Source organism: Leucopleurus acutus (genome assembly GCF_964270905.1).
Source record: "Leucopleurus acutus genome assembly, chromosome: 9".
Lineage (NCBI taxonomy): Eukaryota > Metazoa > Chordata > Mammalia > Artiodactyla > Delphinidae > Leucopleurus > Leucopleurus acutus.
Window position 1 is genome coordinate 75687749 of NC_139144.1, and position 22567 is coordinate 75710315.

The following is a 22567-nucleotide window of genomic DNA, read 5'->3' on the forward strand; positions in this document are numbered from 1 at the left end:
CATATTAACAATTTGAAGGAGAAAAACCATATGATCATCTCAATACATGCAGAAAAATCTTTGGACAAAATTCAACACCCATTTATGATAAAAACCCTCCAGAAAGTAGGCATAGAGGGAACTTACCTCAACATAATAAAGGCCATATATGACAAACCCACAGCAACATCGTTCGCAATGGTGAAAAACAAACCATTCCCACTAAGATCAGGAGCAAATCCAGGTTGCCCACTCTCACCACTATCATTCAACATAGTTTTGGAACTTTTAGCCACAGCAATCAGAGAAGAAAAAGAAATAAAAGGAATCCAAATTGGAAAAGAAGTAAAGCTGTCACTGTTTGCAGACGACATGATACTATACACAGAGAATCCTAAAGACTACCAGAACACCACTAGAGCTAATCAATGAATTTGGTAATGTAGCGGGATACAAAAATTAATGCACAGAAATCACTTGCATTCCTATACACTAATGATGAAAAATCTGAAAGAGAAATTAAGGACACGCTCCCATTTACCACTGCAACAAAATATTAAAATACGTAGGAATAAACCTACCTATGGAGACAAAAGACCTATATGCAGAAAAGTATAAGACACTGATGAAAGAAATTAAAGATGATATAAACAGATGGAGAGATATACCATGTTCTTAGATTGGAAGAATAAACATTGTGAAAATGACTATACTACCCAAAGCAATCTACAGATTCAATGCAATCCCTATCAAACTACCAATGACATTTTTCACAGAAGTAGAAGAAAAAATTTCACAATTTGTATGGAAACACAAAAGACCCCGAATAAGCCAAAGCAATCTTGAGAAAGAAAAATGGAGCTGGAGGAATCAGGCTCCCTGACTTCAGACTATACTACAAAGCTACAGTCATCAACACGGTATGGTACTGGCACAAAAACAGAAATATAGATCAATGGAACAGGATAGAAAGCCCAGAGATAAACCCACACACATAGGGTCACCTTATCTTTGATAAAGGGGGCAAGAATATACAGTGGAGAAAAGATAGCATCTTCAATAAGTGGTGCTGGGAAAACTGGGCAGGTACATGCAAAAGAATGAAATTAGAGCACTCCCTAACACCCTACACAAAAATAAACTCAAAATGGATTAAAGACCTACATGTAAGGCCAGACACTATCAAACTCTTAGAGGAACACAAAGGTAGAACACGCTATGACATAAATCACAGCAAGATCCTTTTTGACCCACCTCCTAGAGAAATGAAAATAAAACCAAAAATAAACAAATGGCACCTAATCAAACTTAAATTATTTTGCACAGCAAAGATACCATAAAGAAGATGAAAAGACAACCCTCCGAATGGGAGAAAATATTTGCAAATGAAGCAACTGAAAAAGGATTAATCTCCAAAGTTTACAAGCAGCTCATGCAGCTCAAAATCACAAAAACCCCAAACAACCAGGGCTTCCCTGGTGGCGCAGTGGTTGAGAGTCCGCCTGCCGATGCAGGGGACACGGGTTCGTTCCCTGGTCTGGGAAGATCCCATATGCCGCGGAGCGGCTGGGCCCGTGAGCCATGGCCACTGAGCCTGCGCATCCGGAGCCTGTACTCTGCAACGGGAGAGGCCACAACAATGAGAGGCCCACGTACGGCAAAAAAAAAAAAAAAAAAAAAAAAATCCAAAAATGGGCAGAAGACCTAAATAGATATTTCTCCAAAGAAAATATACAGATTGCCAACAAACACATGAAAGAATGTTCAACATCACTAATCATTAGAGAAATTCAAGTCAAAACTACAATGAGGTATCACCTCACACCAGTCAGAATGGCCATCATCAAAAAGTCTACAAACAATAAATGCTGGAGAGGGTGTGGAGAAAAGGGAACCTTGTTGCACTGTTGGTGGGAATGTAAATTGATACAGCCACTATGGAGAATAGTATGGAGGTTCCTTAAAAAACTAAAAATAGAACAACCATACGACCCAGCAATCCCACTAATGGGCATATTCCCTGAGAAACCATAATTCAAAAAGAGTCATGTACCACAATGTTCATTGCAGCTCTATTTACAATAGCCAGGACAGGGAAGCAACCTAAGTGTCCATCGACAGATGAATGGATAAAGAAGATGTGGCACATATATACAATGGAATATTACTCAGCCATAGAAAGAAACGAAATTGAGTTATTTGTCATGAGGTGGATGGACCTAGAGTCTGTCATACAGAGTGGAGTAAGTCAGAAAGAGAAAAACAAATACCGTATGCTAACACACAGATATGGAATGTAAAAAAGAAAAAAATGGTTCTGAGGATCCTAGGGGCAGGACATGAATAATGACGCAGAGGTAGAGAATAGACTTGAGGACATGGGGAGGGGGAAAGGTAAGCTGGGACAAAGTGAGAGAGTGGCATGGACATATATACACTACCAAATGTAAAACAGATAGCTAGTAGGAAGCAGGCGCATAGCACAGGGAGATCAGCTCAGTGCTTTGTGACCACCTAGAGGGGTGGGATAGGGAGGGTGGGAGGGAGATGCAAATGGGAGGGGATATGGGGTTATATGTATATGTATAGCTGATTCACTTTGTTATAAAGCAGAAACTCACAGACCATTGTAAAAGCAATTATACTCCAACAAAGATGTTTAAAAAAGAATTTAAACAGAGGAGAATAAATTGTAAAATAAATTTTTCCCCTACTTTTCTTTCTGAGCCTTCCTTCTATTTATTTATTTTCTTGGAATATCACTTATTAGAATATAACGCCATTGCTCTCAATGAAAATAAAAACAATAAACCAAGGGCTTTTCTGTTCTTCAGTAACAAGTGTCTATTTAAAGGCTAGGTGTAGTAGCATGACTGTAAATGTGATTGGAAATATGGGGAAGTAGAGCATGCTTTTTGATCAAAGATGAAGTATGCTATCTCCTCTGTTGAGTTTGAGGTAGATTGGAACCCAGATTTTTTCTGTACTTCAAGACCCATGTGTTTTCAACTACCCCAAGGGTGGCAGGGGCTGTGGACACGACCTCCATCCCCCAGCCTCTCTTAGAGTTCCAGTGGGGCCACATGACCAGTTATAACAGATGGGTAGGAGTGGAATGGCACATGTCACTTTGAGACCAGCCTGACACTTCTACCTCTCTTACTAGCACATTGGAAACAAGATTTTATGTAACAGAAACTGAGTATGGGGTGGGAGTAAATCATTCACATTAAAATGTAACTAGAAAGTTAGTACAAACAAAAGAATCACTGTGATATAGAGTAATTATATGATTTTAAAATTCATTTTCATTATCTTTTGCTATTTTCTTCACACCTCACTTAAAGTATTACACAGCTTTGATATTGCTTATGTCCTTTGAGTTTTATTCTGTTTTTAATACGGCCAAATAATATAAAATAACATTCATCTGAAACCTCTGTTTCTGACCCTGTCTCCATCTCTCTGCCTCTGTCTGTCTCTCTCTTTCTCTCACACACACATATATACACACATACCCATTCTTTTTCTACATTTATTCTTAATATTATAAAAATCCTCTACCACCACGAGGAAATTTGAGCAAAAAGTCAAAATAAAATTTAGACCTAAAAGTTGCTTATGGCTTTGTTAACTGATAGCAACCCAACATCAGTATGATTCAATAATTAAAACTGCTCTTTCATTTGAATGGTTAAAGAAGGAAGTGTGGGCAATGGGGAGAGGGAGGAGGGAAAGGAGAGAAAGAACAGGGAGTGACTAGGCTGAAGAGGAGGCCGAAGTGCTAGAAATGCAGAAGTACAAGTGGTTAGGAAAAAATATTTTTGAAGAAAGTTATATGACAGAAAGAGCTCATTACTAAAGCATTGGGTTTATAGTTTAATGCCTATTCCTTTATATACTTATTTGTTAATTTCTTCAATTTATTTAGCTGGCTTACAAAATTACACCACCCTTTTCAGACAGGCAGATAAAGTTCAGGCAGAAAGATAACTAGGAAACTGTCTGAGACTTTATATTGCTTGTTACAGCATTCCCCGCACCCCTCTCTTTTTTAATAGAAATATGTAGGCCAGTGGTTTCTTCAGAAGAAAGCTTTCTTCATACTCCAGAAAGTCATAGGGAGGTTGCTGAAAAGAACAAGCCGTGCACACAGAAACACGCCCAGAAGAAACAGTCGTTCCCTTGGCTGGAATGTTAGATCTGCTTTGAAGTAGCTGAGGTGATGCTGATCTCCCTGGAAAAATAGTGGGAGTAAAACCCAGCAAGGTCATTCACCGTGGGAGCTCGGGTAAGAGTAGATTTGGCCAATCAGTCCATGGCCATATTTTTATTCAATGTAGCTGACTCCTCAGTGTGTGGGACTTAGGATTCCATACCTAAGGAATCAAGAGATGAAGAAACCTATTTAAAAAGGCGGAAAAAAGAAAACTTGAATACTAGGAGCAAACGGAAGACGTGTTTGTGTGCATACAGAATGCTAGGGGTTGGCATGGCATGGGCTGGTGACAGTTGAACAGATTTGGAGACCAGAATCCTGGATTCTATCTAGTTTGCACCTCGTGCGAGTCACTTTTTATGTCTGATCTTCATTATCCTCATCAGTAAAATGGCAGATTTTTATTAGATGATCCATGAGACTTTCTCTCATCTAATACTATAAACACTCTAGGCACAGCTTTCTGATTGGCTCAGAAGTCTGAATCAATATGACTCATAGAGTGTGGCTTTGTTCCGGCTCGTTCTTGATTCTGGAGCATCCGGAAGCCTGGGTGAACTCCTCTTCCAAGGCTCTCCTTGTATAATGGTGATAGTCCTTACAACACAGGGCCCATGCCCCCAGCCCCGTCCTTATTGCTGGGGATTTTTTTCTCACTTTGGCCAACTCTCTGGTGATCCTAACCTGTGGAGATTGGCCTAATCACGTTTGCTGTAGAAAGCTGAACCCTGGTGCTGGATTGGGATTTAGATGGTCAGTTTTATTTTCTGTTCCTTAAAAATTGAGAGTAAAGTATTTCTGAATTAAAATGAAATGATTAATATAATGTGTTCAAGTTTGTTTCTGGGGCATTATTCCAGCAATTAATGAGTTGTGTGGGAGCTCCAAAACAGCAATACAGGAATGTATGCTGGGCAAGCTATAAAAGAAATGTCAGAGTTTTAACAAGTAGTGGCCTTGAGTAAATCATGCCAGGCTAGGAAATAGCAGTGCTTACCATACTACTGATCTAACTATATACCCCTCCCCCAACAATTCAAGACTTACTTCATTTGAAAGCAACTGAACTTGGTACATATAAGAAACAATAGATCACTCTGGCTACATATTACACTTGGCAGTGTGGGGGGGAGGTTAAGAATACTTTTGTCTGTCACCTACGGCCCCAACCAATTAAATTAGGTTCTCTGTGATGAGGCCAAGGTGTTGATATATGTGCTAAGTTTCCCAGGTGACAATGCTTCTTCAGCAGACAGGGCTGAGAGACATGCATTTGATGGTCTCTTCCAGGGCAGCTTCCATAGAGTTGAAAACAGCTGAAATTGAAATGAGGAGGTTTGGGGTTCAAAGTATGACTCTCTCATTTACAAGCTGAGTGTCCTCAGGCAAGTCATCAAACCTTCCTTAGTCTCAATTTCTCCAACTATAAACAAGGAGACAAATTATTCAGAAAGCGAAATAAGGTATAGTTGAAAATATTTGCTACATAATAGGTATTCAAAAAGGTATTTACCAAATGTTGGATTTGTTTTCTTTCACTTTGTTAGCTTAATTTTAGGTGGTGAGAAGTGGTTAGTTATTTAAAGTGGTGAAAATCTCAGTACTGAGTATGGTCACTATAGTAAATAAGATGCCTATAAAATACATGTGAAGAATGGAGACATTGATTTTGTTCTCGCTTCCCTCCCAGTTAAGAGATCTCTAATTGTGGATCTGCAGTTAGGCTGATTCCGAGTCCCTCCAACTGGAGTTCTGATATATAAGGGGATTAGAGCCTAGTTCTGAGTGGGTGATGGAGACCCATGGGGCTGACCTCCAAGGTGTGGCTGGTGGTGGCAGCGTTGAGGTCAGGTGGAGGGGCAGACCAGCCTCCTTGGCCTCTTCGGCCTCCCATCTCCATTTCTGTTGAGATCTATAAAGTCAAGATGGTAATGGAAGCATGAACTGTGCCTTCTCTTTCTTTATATAAGAGTAGTCCCAGCTGTGATCTTGGAGGGAGGTGAATAAAAAAGGCAAACAAAAATGTAGGGAAAAGGGAAATAATTACACAAATACTTAAGAAAAGTTACAGATAAAATTGTCTGAGAACCATTCTCCCAAATAACTGCTTTGTATTTTCCAGGTTGTTGTTATTTTAGTTGTTTTTTTGTTTTGTTTTGTTTCTTCAGTATGAGTATTTTATAAATTTAGAAAGTAAGAGCTATCCAAATTAAAATTAAGGTATAGTACCTTCTGTCTTGTAATGAATGCCCCCAGCACCTTAAATCTGGATGGTTTTTCAAAACTTGATTCCACAAATAATGTTGAAAACCCCTCAAAATTAGTACAACCAGTTTTTAGACTGCTACATTAGCAAATCTTTTGCTACAATGTATAAAACAACAAGCTTTCTACTTATTTCACAGAAATTTAGGTTTTAAAGATATCTGTAGAAATCAGCTAACTCATGCCACCCCCCTTGAGTCACATAGAAGCTGAACAACCTTCCAGGATAACACAACTCATCAATAGTGGTACTAAGAACAGAATCCAGCTATTCCAATTTCATTGATGCTGCAATTACAGATACCTGGTATCTGGATTTGAAGAAGACTTCTTTGTGAGCTTTCTTTCGAGAAACAGATTACACTGTTTCAAAAGAAATAACTTTCAACTTCATTAAAGGTTGATATCGGTAAGGTCTGAACATCTAATGTATAACTAGTAACTACAGTTGATAATAATGTATTGTATAATTGAAATTTGCTAAGAAAGTAGAACTAAAATGTCCTCACCACCACCCCCACCCACAAAGATAAATATGTGAAGTTATGGATGTGTTAATTAACTAGATGGGAGGAATCCTTTCACAATGTATCTGTATATCAAATTATCATGACATACTATTTAAATATCTTATTATTTTATTTATCAATTATACCTTAATAAGGCTGAAAAAATGTTGCTATCAAATAGGGTTTTCCAGAAGAACTCATAGATTCTATATTCCCTGCATTCTCCTATGTTTGAAAATTTGCTTGTGACTTTTATAAATGAGTATTTTGGCATGGTATAATATTTCTGGTTAAAATCTCTGACTTCAAAATTCTGAAGACATTATTCCTCTGTCTCCTGACATTGAATACTACTAAAGACAAGACAAAAGCTGTCTTAATTCCTGCTCTCATGAGTAACTTCCTTTGTTTTCTAAGTGTGTGAAGACTTATTTTCTTCTTTCTTAAAGTTCAATTATTTCAGTACCATTTATCTAAGTATTGATTGTTCTTTATTATTTTTTCATGATCTGCAGACTTTATGCTTCATTTCAGAGGAAATTTCCTCTATTATGTATTTTAAATAACTTTCTATGTCTTTTGTTGGCATTTCTATCTTAGGGACACCTAGAATTCTTATATTGAATTTTATTTGTTCACCCTCTATATCTATCATTATTTCTCTAATTATTTTAATCCCTGTGGGCACTGTGGTTACCTAAAATTTTTCCACTGTGCCAGAATTTAGATTTCAAGCTGTATATATATGGCCTTTTCCATTTTATTTATTGTACAGTAGTGTTGTAGTTAACAATTTGCTTACTCAGTTAAGATGCCACCAAAAAACTACTAGAGCCCATCAATGAATTCAGCAAAGTTTCAGGATACAAAATTAATATACAGAAATCTGTTGCATTCCTATACTGTAACAATGAACTATCAGGAAGAAAAATTAAGGAAACAATTCCATTTACAATCGCATCAAAAAGAATAAAATACCTAGGAATAAATCTAACTATGGAGGTAAAAGATCTGTACTCAGAAAACTATAAGACACTGATAAAAGAAACTGAAGAAAAAACAGATGGAAAGATATACCGTGTTCCTGGATTAGAATAATTAATACTCTTAAAATAACAATACTACCCAAGGCAATCTGCAGATTCAATGCAATCCCTATCAAAATACCAAAGACAGTTTTCACAGAACTAGAAAAAGTAATTTTAAATTTATATGGAAACACAGAAGACCCCAAATAGCCAAAACAATTTTGAGAAAGAAGAACAGAGCTGGAGGTATCATGCTCCCTGACTTCAGACTATACTACAAAGCTACAGTCATCAAAATAGTATGGTACTGGCACAAAAACAGACACATAGATCAATGGAACAGAATAGAATCAATGGAAGAGAATAAACCCACACACTTATGGTCAATTAAAGAAGGCAAGAATATACAATGAGAAAAAGACAGTCTCTTCAATAAGTGGTGCTGGGAAAACTGGACAGCTATATGCATATTTAAAAAAAAAAGATGAAATTTACAAAAATTGACTCAAAATGGATTAAAGACCTAAATGTGAGACCTGAAACCATAAAACTCCCAGAAGAAACAGGCAGAATACTCTGACATAAATCGCAGTAATATTTTTTTGGATCTGTCTCCTAAGGCAAAGGAAACAAAAGCAAAAATAAACAAATGCGACCTAATTAAACTTAAAAGCTTTTAGACAGCCTACTGAATGGGAGAAACTATTTGCAAATGATATGACCAGGGGTTAATAGCCAAAATATATAAACAGCTCATACAACTCAATATCAAAAAAAACAAATTACCTGATAAAAAATATGGGCAAAAGACCTGAATAGACATCTTCCAAGGAAGATATACAGATGGCCAACAGGCACATGAAAAGATGTTCAACATTGCTAATCATCAGAGAAATGCAAATCAAAACCACAAGGAGATATTACCTCACATGTCAGAATGACTATTACCAAAAGGACCACAAATAACAAATGTTGGCAAGGATATGCAGAAAAGAGAATCCTTGTACACTGTTGGTGGAAATGTATGTTAGTGCAGCCACTGTAGAAAACAATATGGAGGTTTCTCAAAAAAACTAAAAATAGAGCTACCATATGATCCAGCAATTCCACTCCTAGGTATATATCTGAAGAAAACAAAAACATTAATTTGAAAATATACATGCACCGCAATGTTCATAGCAGCATTATATATAGTAGTCAAGATATGGAAGCAACCTAAGTGTCAATCAATAGATGAATGGATAAAGAAGATGTGGTATACACACACACACACACACACACACACAGGAATACTACTCAGCCATAAAAAAGAATGAAATTCTGCCATTTGTATAAACATGGATGGACCTGGAGGGTATTATGCTTAGTGAAGTAAGTCAGACAGAATAAGACAAATATTGTATGTTATCACTTATATGTGGAATCTAAAAAATAAAATAAATGAGTGAATATAACAAAACAGAAACAGACTCACATAAAGAACAAACTAATGGTTACCAGTGGGGATAGGGAAGCGGGGAGGGAGGGGCAAGACAGGGGTAGGGGAGTAAGAGATACAAACTACTATGTACAAAATAAATAAGCTACAAGGATACATTGTATGGTACAGGGAATACAGCAAATATCTTATAATTACTTTAAATGAAGTATACTCTATAAAAATTTTGAATCACTTTGTTGTACATCTGAAACTAATATAATATTATAACTCAAATATACCTCAATAGAAAAACATAAAACAATAGTTACCCAAATAAAGTTAGCAAAAGACAAAAACAAACAAAATGTTCATTGACAGAGAAGTGGATAAAGAAAATGTGTTTATACATACATTTTCACTGAAAAATGCAAAGTAATTTTTGATGCATGAGGAATATTAATGATGTTTTAAACTTTCTTTGCTATTTTTCAGCATCTTAGAATCACCATGTTAAAGCTTTGTTTGAGCTAGATTAAATCACTGATTTGATAACAGCCCACCAACTCTTCATACATTCTTTACTTGTTAAGCTATTGCTGCCTTAGGCATTTAGGAAAAGTAAGGATTTCTAAATTATATGACATTATTCTTTTTCTCTATTGTGTACAACCTCTGTTTTTCTAAATGCCTACTCAGAAAATATGTTCTTCTCACACTTTGCCTTGTCAACTGATTTTAGATAAAATCTTTTAAGACTCACTTATATTTGTAAAAAGGAAAAAAGAGTAGGTGACCCAATTTGGTTAAAACTTTTGGAGTTATATCCCTTACCTCCTTCAAACACTGCAGGCATATGATAAAAAATTCACTAGACTAGAAAAACCAATCTTGTAGCCACTAAATACAATAAATAAAAGTCTACAATAAATAATATAATAAATGGCCTACAATAAAACCAATATATAGATTTATTTAATAAATTATTTTTTCTTTTGATGGAGTTTCAATGGGAAATTTAATCCACTCAGATCATCTAAAATGGTTCCTTCCATGGCCTTAAACTAGTCATTGGGCTGATGAGGTAAAGGGAAGAGAGGCTAGGAGTTTCGACCACTCTATAGAGACATTTCAGCTCAAGAAACAATTTAAGATCCAGTCCCAGACTCAAAGAGGCTGAAGGCAAGAGGATTCAAAGGAGACTTCTGAATAAACAGTGAATCTATTATGCTACTAAGGAAAACCAGGGTAAATCCCTTTTGATAGGTCTCAATTAAGCACCAGTTATAGAACATTTTGCTACGAGTCATACCGGAAAATTCTCCAATAAGTAAAGCCACAGAACAGATATTTTCATGGGGTCACAGAAAACCCCAAGACAGCCCTGGATCAGAGCCACCAGTGTCTGTAGCATCCCAAGGAACACACTGAAAAGCAAGACTACAACTCTGAGACTTGGCACATTAGATTCAGAGCTTTTACCAGCTTGATGGAATCTGACCCTTCAAGGATTTGAGGAGACTGTGCGCTCTGCCATCTGTGGCTGAGGCCAGATCTTCACACCAATGAGCAGATTATGGATAAGCTGGTGATGGAGCAGTTTATGATGTTCTTGTTGCAGGATTTCCAGGTCTTAGTCAAGGAAAGTGGTGTGGAGAGTTGCAAAGAACTGGAGGACATGCTAAGAAATAACAAGAAACCCCAAAATAGACCATAGTCAGCTTACAAGGAGAGAAGTTTCTTCTGCAAAATTCAAATGTTCAGATGGTGGAAGCTGAGATCAGTGACATGGGCAATGGGAGAAACTTATTCAGGAAGCCTGAACCTTCTATGAGTGAGATACATTCAGATGACAGAAGGAACAGAATATTCTCCTGCCAGAGACCATTCCTGAAAAAGGTAAACTGGAGGTTCTACAACTCAAACAGAAATTGGAGAAGGGTCTGATGGAAGACAGGGAGAGACAAGAATACTTAAATCTCAGGAGCCTCAGCTTCTGAAGGGTCCTGAGAGGGAAGTTTTGACTCAGAGTGGACACAAAAGAGACTCTCAGAAGAGTCTAAGAAGTTCCAAAAGAAAACAGGACAACAGTTCCATTTCCCAAGAAGTGCCTCAAGAAGGAGCCACATATTTGGAGAAAGGAGAATTCTCAGGACAGCTTGGGTCAAATTCAGTTCTTTCACCGAGCACCGTGGGACCAACCAGTCATCATATTGGAAAAGAAGCCACAGACACCATATGAATGTAGGGTATGCAAAAAAAATTTTCATTATAAGCCTCAGTTTGTCACTCACCAGAGGACACACACAGGAGAGAGAGACCCTTTAAATGCAATATCTGCCCCAAAGGTTTCATGCAGCTTTCAGATCTCCAAGTTCACCAGTGAATCCACACAGGTGAGAAGCCATACTGTTGTAAACTCTGCACCAAGGAGTTCACCCACGACTCCACCCTGCCTGCTCACAAGAAGATCCACACAAAGGAGAAGCGTACCAATGTGAAGACTTTGAGAAAGCTTTAAGCCACAAAGGGAACCTCAACATTCACTGACAAACCCACTCTGGACTAAAACCTTATACATGTCCCTAGTGTAACAGCACCTTCTGTCAGCTGGGAACTTTTAAACACCATGAAAAAACACATTTAAAAATGACTTCCCAATGATTCCACCATCAGGTCCAAGTCCATTCTGCCCCAAGAAGGAAATTAAATGGTTGTAAAAATGATGTATGACATGTTGAGCACCTAACGAGGTTTCTGGAACATAATAGGAGTTCCATAAATATTAATTACGGGGACCTTTGAAAAATTACTTATCTTCCCTATAAGTTTTTGTTTTCTACTTCATTATAGCCCTTTGTTTTATTATTATAAGTTTTTTAGGTTTATGTTGCTATTCTTCTTCCAGTGAGTGCCATTCATGAGTTTTCAATATTTCATCATTAAACTGAGCTACTGAAAATAAATACTTAATTAAATAAAAATTTTCACTGTACCAGAATTTAGATTTCCTGCTGTATATATTGCTTTTTCCATTTTATTAATTGTCCAGTAGTGTTGTGGTTAACAGTTTGCTTACATAGTGTAGTAATCTCCCCCTTAATGTCATCTTACTGTTTTATTATTTTAATGTCATCTTACATAATTATTTTTGAATTCATAATTTTACAAGGTTTTTTTTTTTTTTTTTTTTTTAATAAACTCAAGGCACTCACATAAATTGTCTTCCATTCTCTGGTTTTCTTCTCCAGACTGAGCTCATCAGTTTGTCTACTGCATACCTTGTTCCTCATCTATATGTAGATTTATCCAGCTATTGTTTGATGGATCACACTTCTACATCTTGTTCTTTTGTAACATGACAATGTGGATATTGTATAGTAAAATCTATTTGATAGCCGCTCTCCTTATCTCTTGGTATGACACTTAAAGATCTGAATTTTGAGATCTGAATCTCTCTTTCTATTTCTGTATACTGAAGGTACCAAGGAAGAAATGCTTAAATGAAGTCACATACTTTGTTTCCCTCCTGAAATACTGTTACTAAAGATACTTTAGCAGGGCCCCTGCACCCAGCCAGGGATGCATTCACTCCTGCAACTTTCTTCTGCTCTATCCACTTAGTACACATTCCTGGAAATGCCCAACTTCTTGCCTTTGCTGAGATCTTGCAGTGAGAGCTTATGCACTCAAAATGTTTCCTGTATTTATCTCTTGACTTTCCAAGGATGCCTCCTCAATCCACTTCCCTCCCTGTGGAAGAAGTTGGAGAGAATGTCACGATGTTGTGGACTCACAATATTAACTGAGTATTGTTTCTGCCGAATGGAAACAGGGTTAGAACTCTGTGCCACATCAGAATTTACTCATTTATTCAACACATATTTTTTTGTGTCAATTCTGTGGCGAGCTCCATCTTAGGTTTACATCAGTGAAGAAAAAATTAACAAAGTTTCTGCCTCATGAAGATTACCTTCTAGTGGGAATGAGATAACAATGAATAAATAACAAAACATACATAAGTCGGGTGTATAAATGTGATGAAGAAAAATGAAGCATAATAGAGAGTTACAGGGCTTGCTGTTTTAGATAAGGTGGTCAAAAAGGACTTCTGATATGGTGACAGAGCATAAACCAGAAGAAAGTGGGTGGTAAGTGAGCCAGGTAGCTCTGAGGGGAAGAACTCTCCAGGCAGAGAATATCTAAATGCAAAAGCCCCGCACTGGGAAGGTGATCGGCATAACTGAGGCACAGTGAGGAGGCCAAGGTGACTGATTGGCTGTGAGTTCAGATAGGTGGTGGGAGCCCCAGAAGACACTTGGGCTTTTACTTTGAGGAAGATGGGAAGCCATTGGAGGGTTTTGCATAAAGGAATGACATATTTTGAAAGGATTCCCCCCTCTCTCTCTCAGCTTGACACTTTCCAAATTTATGAAGGGAAGATTGCCTTTTTCTGCTTAGGCTGCTGCTAACTTTCTTACCATTGTTTTTGTGTTGTTGTTGTTGTTTTTTCTTTCAAGTTAGTTAGGAGTAATATAGCCTGTGAACCCTCTTCACTGAGCCATCTCTACCTCTGCCATCCAGAAGGAGGAAGTTTCATTCCCACTGTGCTCTGGTGGCTTGTAGGCAAGGTCCACTCACAGTCACCCTCCAGGCCAGGTCAGGAGGGCTGTGCCCTGAGGCTCTCTGGGAACAGCACAGTGAGTACATTCACCACCCCAGCCTCAAATCAGCCTCACCTTCAATCCAGGCAGTATGTGCCTGTGCAGTAGTGCTTTACGGTTCCTTTTTTATAAATATATGACTCAAAAGAATATTGTTCTTTGTTTATCTTTCTCAGAGTTTGAAGTGTTTATAAGAAATAGTTGTAGATTTATTTTTCAAGATTGCTACCATTAAATCAAGAATTTTTAAAAACATAAGTATGCCCCCAATTGTATTTTTCTTATAAGAGGATGCTAAATTTACAAAAAAAAAAAGTTATATTTGCATTAAGAAAGGACTAGCAACACATTAAAATAATAAATTATCTCTGATACTAAATGTATATAGAAAATTTCTTGAATATCTGAAAAACAGGATTTCAGATAAAAATCTAACACACTCTGCTTTTTTTTACTGGACTACTTCAAATTTTGTTGTGTGAAAGGGGCTCCAAATGTTCTTCATGCAAAAGTCCAGGTCTTGGGTCTCATGTTTACTTTCTGTGACATAAGTTTAAATAATTATTTGAGCACAGTAGAAACAATGGCACTAGACTTATTAAAATCTGGTTTAAAATGTAAAGAACATGTAATTTTTATGAATTATTTATAGACTAGGGGACAAAACTAATGAAGTATTAAGGGAATAAGAAATGAACCTTGAATTTATAGATATTTGAAATAAATCTTTTGACTATGGTAAGGGCAACCTAAATTTCTGAAGGATAAACATAGAAAAAGCCTAAACTTAAGGTTATATGTAAGGTATATTGGGTACCATGTCAATAAGCTTATCATGTCATATATCGTGTATTGTTCTTGTGGTTATTTTTCTCAAAGAATTCTTTTTTTTTTTTAACATCTTTATTGGAGTATAACTGCTTTACAATGGTGTGTGAGTTTCTGCTTTATCACAAAGTGAATCAGCTATACATATATCCCCATATCTCCTCCCTGTTGCTTATCCCTCCCACCCTCCCTATCGCACCCCTCTAGGTGGTCACAAAGCACTGAGCTGCTCTCCCTGTGCTATGCGGCTGCTTCCCACTAGCTATCTCTTTTACATTTGGTAGTATATATAAGTCCATGCCACTCCCTCACTTCGTCTCAGCTTACCCTTCCCCTCCCAGTGTCCTCAAGTCCATTCTCTACATCTGCGTCTTTATTACTGTCCTGTCTCTAGGTTCTTCAGAACCATTGTTTTTTTTTTACATTCCATATCTATGTGTTAGCATACGGTATTTGTTTTTCTCTTTCTGACTTACTTCACTCTGTATGAGAGACTATAGGTCCATCCACCTCATGACAAATAACTCAATTTCATTTCTTCTTATGGCTGAGTAATATTCCATTGTATATATGTGCCACACCTTCTTTATCCATTCATCTGTCGATGGACACTTAGGTTACTTCCATGTCCTGGCTATTGTAAATAGAGCTGCAATGAACATTGTGGTACATGACTCTTTTTGAATTATAGTTTTCTCAGGGTATATGTCCAGCACTGGGATTGCTGGGTCATATGGTAGTTCTATTTTTAGTTTTTTAAGGAGCCTCCATACTATTCTCCATAGTGGCTGCATCAATTTACATTCCCACCAACAGTGCAAGAGGGGTCCCTTTCACCACACCCTCTCCAGCATTTATTGTCTGTAGATTTTTTGATGATGTCCATTCTGACTGGTGTGAGGTGATACCTCATTGTAGTTTTGATTTGAATTTCTCTAATGATTAGTGATATTGAGCATTCTTTCATGTGTTTGTTGGCAATTGGCATATTTTCTTTGGAGAAACATCTATTTAGGTCTTCTGCTCATTTTTGGTTTGAGTTGTTTTTTTTTTTTTTTTTTTGATATTGAGCTGCATAAGCTGCTTGTAAATTTTGGAGATTAATCCTTTGTCAGTTGCTTCATTTGCAAATATTTTCTCCCACTCTGAGGGTTGTCTTTTCGTCTTCTTTATGGTTTCCTTTGCTGTGCAAAAGCTTTTAAGTTTGATTAGGTGCCATTTGTTTATTTTTGTTTTTATTTCCATTTCTCTAGGAGCTGCGTCAAAAAGGATCTTGCTGGGATTTATGTCATAGAGTTTTCTACCTATGTTTTCCTCTAAGAGTTTTATAGTGTCTGGCCTTACATTTAGGTCTTTAATCCACTTTGAGTTTACTTTTGTGTAGGGTGTTAGGGAGTGTTCTAATTTCATTCTTTTACATGTAGCTGTCCACTTTTCCCAGCACCACTTATTGAAGAGGCTGTCTTTTCTCCATTGTATACTCTTGCCTTCTTTATCAAAGATAAGGTGACCATATGTGCATGGGTTTATCTCTGGGGTTACTATACTGTTCCATTGATTTATATTTCTGTTTTTGTGCCAGTACCATACTGTCTTGATGACTGTAGCTTTGTAGTATAATCTGAAGTCTGGGAGTCTGGTTCCTCCAGCTCAGTTTTTCTTTCTCAAGATTGTTTTGGCTATTCGGGGTCTTTTGTGTTTCCATACAAAGTGGGAAATTTTTTGTTCTAGTTCTGTGGAAAATATTATTGGTAGTTTGACAGGGATTGCATTGAATCTGTCGATTGCTTTGGGTAGTATAGTCATTTTCACAATGTAGATTCTTCCAATCCAAGAACATGGTATATCCCTCCATCTGTTTATATCATCTTTAATTTCTTTCACCAGTGTCTTATGGTTTCTGCATACAGGTCTTTTGTCTCCTTAGGTAGATTTATTCCCAGGTATTTAAATCTTTTTGTTGCAATAGTAAATGGGAGTGTGTCCTTATTTTTTCTTTCAGATTTTTCATCATTAGTGTATAGGAATGCGAGAGATTTCTGTGCATTAATTTTGTATGCTGCTACTTTACCAAATTCATTGATTAGCTCTAGTAGTTTTCTGGTAGCATCTTTAGGATTCTCTATGTATAATATCATGTTATCTGCAAGCAGTGACAGCTCTACTTCTTCTTTTCTGATTTGGATTCATTTTATTTCTTTTTCTTCTCTGATTGCTGTGGTTAAAACTTCCAAAACTATGTTGAATAACTGTGGTGAGAGTGGGCAACCTTGTCTTGTTCCTGATCTTACTGGAAATGGTTTCAGTTTTTCACCATTGAGGATGATGCTGGCTGTGGGTTTGTCATATATGGCCTTTATTATGTTGAGGTAAGTTCCCTCTATGCCTACTTTCTGGAGGGTTTTTTATCATAAATGGGTGTTGAATTTTGTCAAAAGCTTTTTCTTCATCTATTGAGATGATTATATGGTTTTTCTCCTTCAATTTGTTAATATGGTGTATCACATTGATTGATTTGGATATACTGAAGAATCCTTGCATTCCTGGGATAAACCCAACTTGGTCATGGTGTATGATCCTGTTAATGTGCTGTTGGATTCTCTTTGCTAGTATTTTGTTGAGGATTTTTGCATCTATATTCATCAGTGATATTGGTCTGATTTCCTTATTTATTTTCATTTTGGATGATCTGTCTATTGGTGAAAGTGGGGTGTTAAATTCCGCTACTATGATTGTGCTACTGTCGATTTCCCCTTTTATGGCTTTTAGCATTTGTTGTATGTACTGAGGCACTCCTATGCTGGCTGCATAAATATTTACAATTGTTATATCTTCTTCTTGGATTGATTCCTTGATCATTATGTAGTGTCAATCTTTGTCTCTTGTAATAGTCTTTACTTTAAAGTCTATTTTGTCAAATATGAGAATTGCTACTGCAGCTTTCTTTTGATTTCCACTTGCACAGAATATCTTTTTTCATCCTCTGACTTTCAGTCTGTATGTGTCCCTAGGTCTGAAGTGGGTCTCGTGTAGACAGCGTATATACGGGTTTTGTTTTTGTATCCATTCAGCCAGTCTACGTCTTTTGCTTGGAGCATTTAATCCATTTACATGTAAGGTAATTATCAATATGCATGTTCCTATTACCATTTTCTTAATTGTTTTGGGTTTGTTATTGTAGGTCTTTTCCTTCTCTTGTGTTTCCTGCCTAGAGAAGTTCCTTTAGCATTTGTTGTAAAGCTGGTTTGGTGGTGATGAATTCTCTTAGCCTTTGCTTGTCTCTAAAGGTTTTAATTTCTCTGTCGAATCTGAATGAGATCCTTACTGGGTAGAGTAATCTTGGTGGTAGGTTTTTCCCTTTCATCACTTTAAATATGTCCTGCCACTCCGTTTTGGCTTGCAGAGTTTCTACTGAAAGATCAGCTGTTAACCATATGAGGATTCCCTTATATGTTATTTGTTATTTTAACCTTGCTGCTTATTAACATTTTTTCTTTGTATTTAATTTTTGATTGTTTGATTAATATGTATCATGGCATGTTTCTCCTTGGATTTATCCTGTATGGGACTCTCTATGCCTTCTGGGCTTGATTAACTATTTCCTTTCCCATATTAGGGAAGTTTTCCACTATAATTGCTTCAAATATTTTCTGAGTCCCTTTCTTTTTCTTTTCTTCTTCTGGAATCCCTATAATCGAATGTTGGTGTGTTTAATATTGTCCCAGATGTCTCTGAGACTGTTCTCAATTCTTTTCATTCTTTTTTCTTTATTCTGCTCTGCAGTAGTTTTTTCCACTCTTTTATCTTCCATGTCACTTATCTGTTCTTCTGCCTCAGTTATTCTGCTGTTGATTCCTTCTAGAGAATTTGTAATTTCATTTGTTGTGTTTTTCATCATTGTTTGTTTGCTCTTTAGTTCTTCTAGGTCCTTGTTAAACGTTTCTTGTATTTTCTCCATTCTGTTTCCAAGATTTTGGATCAACTTTAGTATCATTACTCTGAATTCTTTTTCAGGTAGACTGCCTATTTCCTCTTCATTTGTTAGGTCTGGTGGGTTTTTACCTTGCTCCTCATCTGCTGCATATTTCTCTGTCTTCTCATTTTGCTTAACTTACTTGTTTTGGGGTCTCCTCTTTGCAGGTTGAACATTCATAGTTCCAGTTGTTTTTGGTGTCTGCCCCCAGTGGGTAAGGTTGGTTCAGTGGGTTGTGTAGGCCTCCTGGTGGAGGGGACTAGTGCCTGTGTCCTGGTGGATGAGGCTGGATCTTGTCTTTCTGGCCGGCAAAACCATATCCAGTGGTGTGTTTTGGGGTGTCTGTGACCTTAGTATAATTTTAGGCAGCCTCTGTGCTAATGGGTAGGGCTGTGTTCCTGTCTTGCTTGTTGTTTGGCATAGGGTGTCCAGCACTGTAGCTTGCTGGTCGCTAAGTGGAGCTGGGTCTTAGCGTTGAGATGGAGATCTCTGGGAGAGTTTTTGCCATTTGATATTACGTGGAGCTTGGAGGTCTCTGGTGGACCAATGTCCCGAACTCGGATCTCCCACCTCAGTGGCACAGAACTGACACCCGACCAGAGCACCAAGACCCTGTCAGCCGCATAGCTGTTACTGGAGTAGATACTTGTATGTAGACTCTACATAGATCCCATTTCCAAAGTTAATATCAGCAGTAGTTGTGGCCGGGTGGTTAAGGCAATGGAGTAGAAATCCATTGGGGTCTCCCCACGCAGTTTCGTATCCTGCCAACTATGAGAAGCCAGTATTTTGGTAGAGATCCTTTTTTTCCTTTTGCAGCCTTGTCCACAGATTATTTAAAGAATTTATGAACTGCTGGAACACAATTGGGACCCCAGTGGGGCTAGATGAGGAGCGGACAAGGGAGCTACTAAGTCGTGTGATTGTGGTTACAACTTGAGTCCGGAAGAGGGAGATGACAAAACACCCCAGACAATGTGGAACAAAGAAAAGCAAAGCATCGCAAAGTAGCATAGGAAGGGACAGTTCCGACTGACCTCTCGCCCTGCAGAAAAGCATGCCTGCACCCGGGGCTTCGGGACCACACTGCAGCCTTCTGCACGAGTGCATCAGTGCCCCCCAAATAATTCTTATCAAATGTGTTCCATATTTTGGTGCAGAAATCCTGGCAACTACAAAAAGGTTGTACCAATTTTCACTTCCACCAACTCTGTATGAGAACTTTTCAAAACCGATGAATCACTATCTTCTGGTTTGGATGAAGTTAGGGGGGTATTGTTAAATAATCTAATTTTTGTGTAACACTTTTTCTGAACACAATTATTTCAGTGTTTTCACAATGTTTCTAAATTTAAAAGAAAGTGTAATTATTATTTTTTTTTATATTTTGCGGTACGCAGGCCTCTCACTCTTGTGGCCTCTCCCATTGCGGAACACAGGCTCTGGACGCGCAGGCTCAGCGGCCATGGCTCACGAGCCCAGCCGCTCTAGCATGTGGCATCTTCCCGGACCGGGGCATGAACCCGTGTCCCCTGCATCGGCAGGTGGACTCTCAACCACTGCGCCACCAGGGAAGCCCAAAAGTGTCATTATTATTGAAAACATTTTTGTGATGAGCTAACAAAGTCCCCCAAAATAAAATAAATCATACTCTTGAGAGATCTACATTTGATATACTTTTTTCTCTGAGCAAGCAAACCCATCCGAGACCTCTGTGTAAGATTATAAAACAATAAGAAAGCATTATAAAAATGCATGCAAAGTAAAAATAGAAAAACAAAATATGTCTGCTTCTATCTTATCTCTGGTTTAAATTAAAACCCAGAGAGAAAAAGCATCATAACCACAGGAAATCAATATTCTTATAACAATATTACTTGAAGTTTTTATCAAAAAGTATTGTAAACATTTTCATGGAAAGTTTTATGTCATGTTTCCAAGGGCCCACACATTTCCTTCTCTAACTGTATAGTGAACAAGAGATGTCCAATAAAATAAGTTCAAAATATAAACATTTCTCCTGATAGTTTCTCCTAACTTTCTGCTTAGTCTTCTTGTCTAAACCAGCATTGCCACATAAATAGGCTAATGCATGCTTGATTACATTATTCCTTTAAGTGCCTAGACATCAAACTTATGTGTATGTAGAAAACAAAGCAAGTCCTTGTGAGAGGTAGTCACTACTGATTAATTCATTAATTAATGTATAGTTTATTTATTTTGATCCTTCTTATTTAATAACAAATATAATACTTTCAATTTGCTTTTAGTAACAGTAGACCTTTATATGCAGTTATTTCATTCATACTATTTCCTGAGTAATTATAAATTTTTATTTCCTTTATGGCCCTAGACTTATTGAGAAAAATAGTTTTCAGTGTACGAGTGGTTGACCTTTTCTAATATCCCTATATAATGAATTTCTAAGTTCATTGCATTATTGGCAGAGGCTGTGACCCTCACAATGTCTTATAAGTCCCATGTTTGAAAGGTGAGATATTTATTCTCTGTCTGCAGAGTACAGAGATTGATTTAGTCTTTTAAACTACATTAATCCTCTTATTCATATCTTATACATTATTATGTCATACATTTTTATGTAATACCATTTAAAGTCTCTGTTTCAGTTGAGGTCCTAAAACCTAAGAACAATAGATTAGGTGCTGAGAGTTCTTGTATCCTAAATTAAGGGATTGGATGACCTAGTTGATACAAGCCAAACCAGTTCTTCCAAGTTTACTAGGTTACAGTGGATTTACTGCAAGTTAATGAAGATTAAGCTTCTGGGCCCCTTCACATGCACAGGCCTCTCCTCAGATAACGAATAATGTCTATTAAAAAAGTATTTAATATTAAGTGCTCTACCAGAACTCTGGAAACACCCTGAAATCTTACAGCTCATGTATGAAAGAAATTTAATAGTGGTTTTCCGAAATTTTTCAAGAATTTCAAAAATTTACATGCTGCTCCAAAAGGAAGTGTAAAGGTGGAAGAAACTTTTAAAATTATAATAAAAAAAAATTTTAGTTAACCATGGCAAGAGAAAATTGAAATACCTTCCTAATATATCTATTGAAAACAGATCTATTTCCAAATGATTGGCATATGAAGAGGAGATCAAAGAATATGCAGTGAAAGATGTTAGAGAAAAAGGTATTTTAGAGAGATGTCAGGCAGTTCATCAATAAAAAGGTTATTTTTTATTTTGTGAGGTTGAGGGTGTTTGTAAGCTTTTTAAAATTGATAATAAGTTCTGATTTCTTTTCACTTTACTAAACATTCACATTAATTCTTAATTTTGCATTTGTTCTTTTGTATTCTTTTTCTTAACCTCCCCACAAAACTGTACCAGCTTCAGACCCCACAAAAGGTGAATTATTCCCTGGTGATCATACACCTTCAGTGACTCAAGAATGAAGTGTCAAAGGGTTTAATTAAAGAGAAGATTCACTTGTATCCCCCCACCTTACACCAAATAAACACAAGCGTGATGAATCAAGAAGCTGGAGACATGGTTACATCACTGTGTCCCTAAAACACTCCCCCACCCCTTACCCTAACTATGAAGAAGAGCTTTCCCATCACCTCAGTCAGGTGAGAAGGGCTCTGAGGGAATCATCCCAAGTCCCTAGTTGGCATGTCCTTTAGAGGAAGTGGTGTCTGAGGCTTCCCTAGAGATTTTTAG

The 22567-nt window shown here is 37.3% G+C and overlaps 1 protein-coding gene and 1 pseudogene across 3 annotated transcripts in view; one reads left to right on the plus strand and one right to left on the minus strand.

Annotated features, from left to right (window-relative positions):
- The window catches only part of LOC309966630, a 28100-nt pseudogene extending 16019 nt beyond the window's left edge, over positions 1–12081 (plus strand). Inside the window, exon 3 of the transcript in view lies at positions 11346–12081. The product of the transcript in view is annotated as an uncharacterized misc_RNA (transcript). The remainder of the gene's footprint in view (positions 1–11345) is intronic.
- The window catches only part of TFEC (transcription factor EC), a 675276-nt gene that overhangs the window by 325001 nt on the left and 327708 nt on the right, over positions 1–22567 (minus strand). The gene's annotated exons all lie outside the window — the stretch shown is intronic.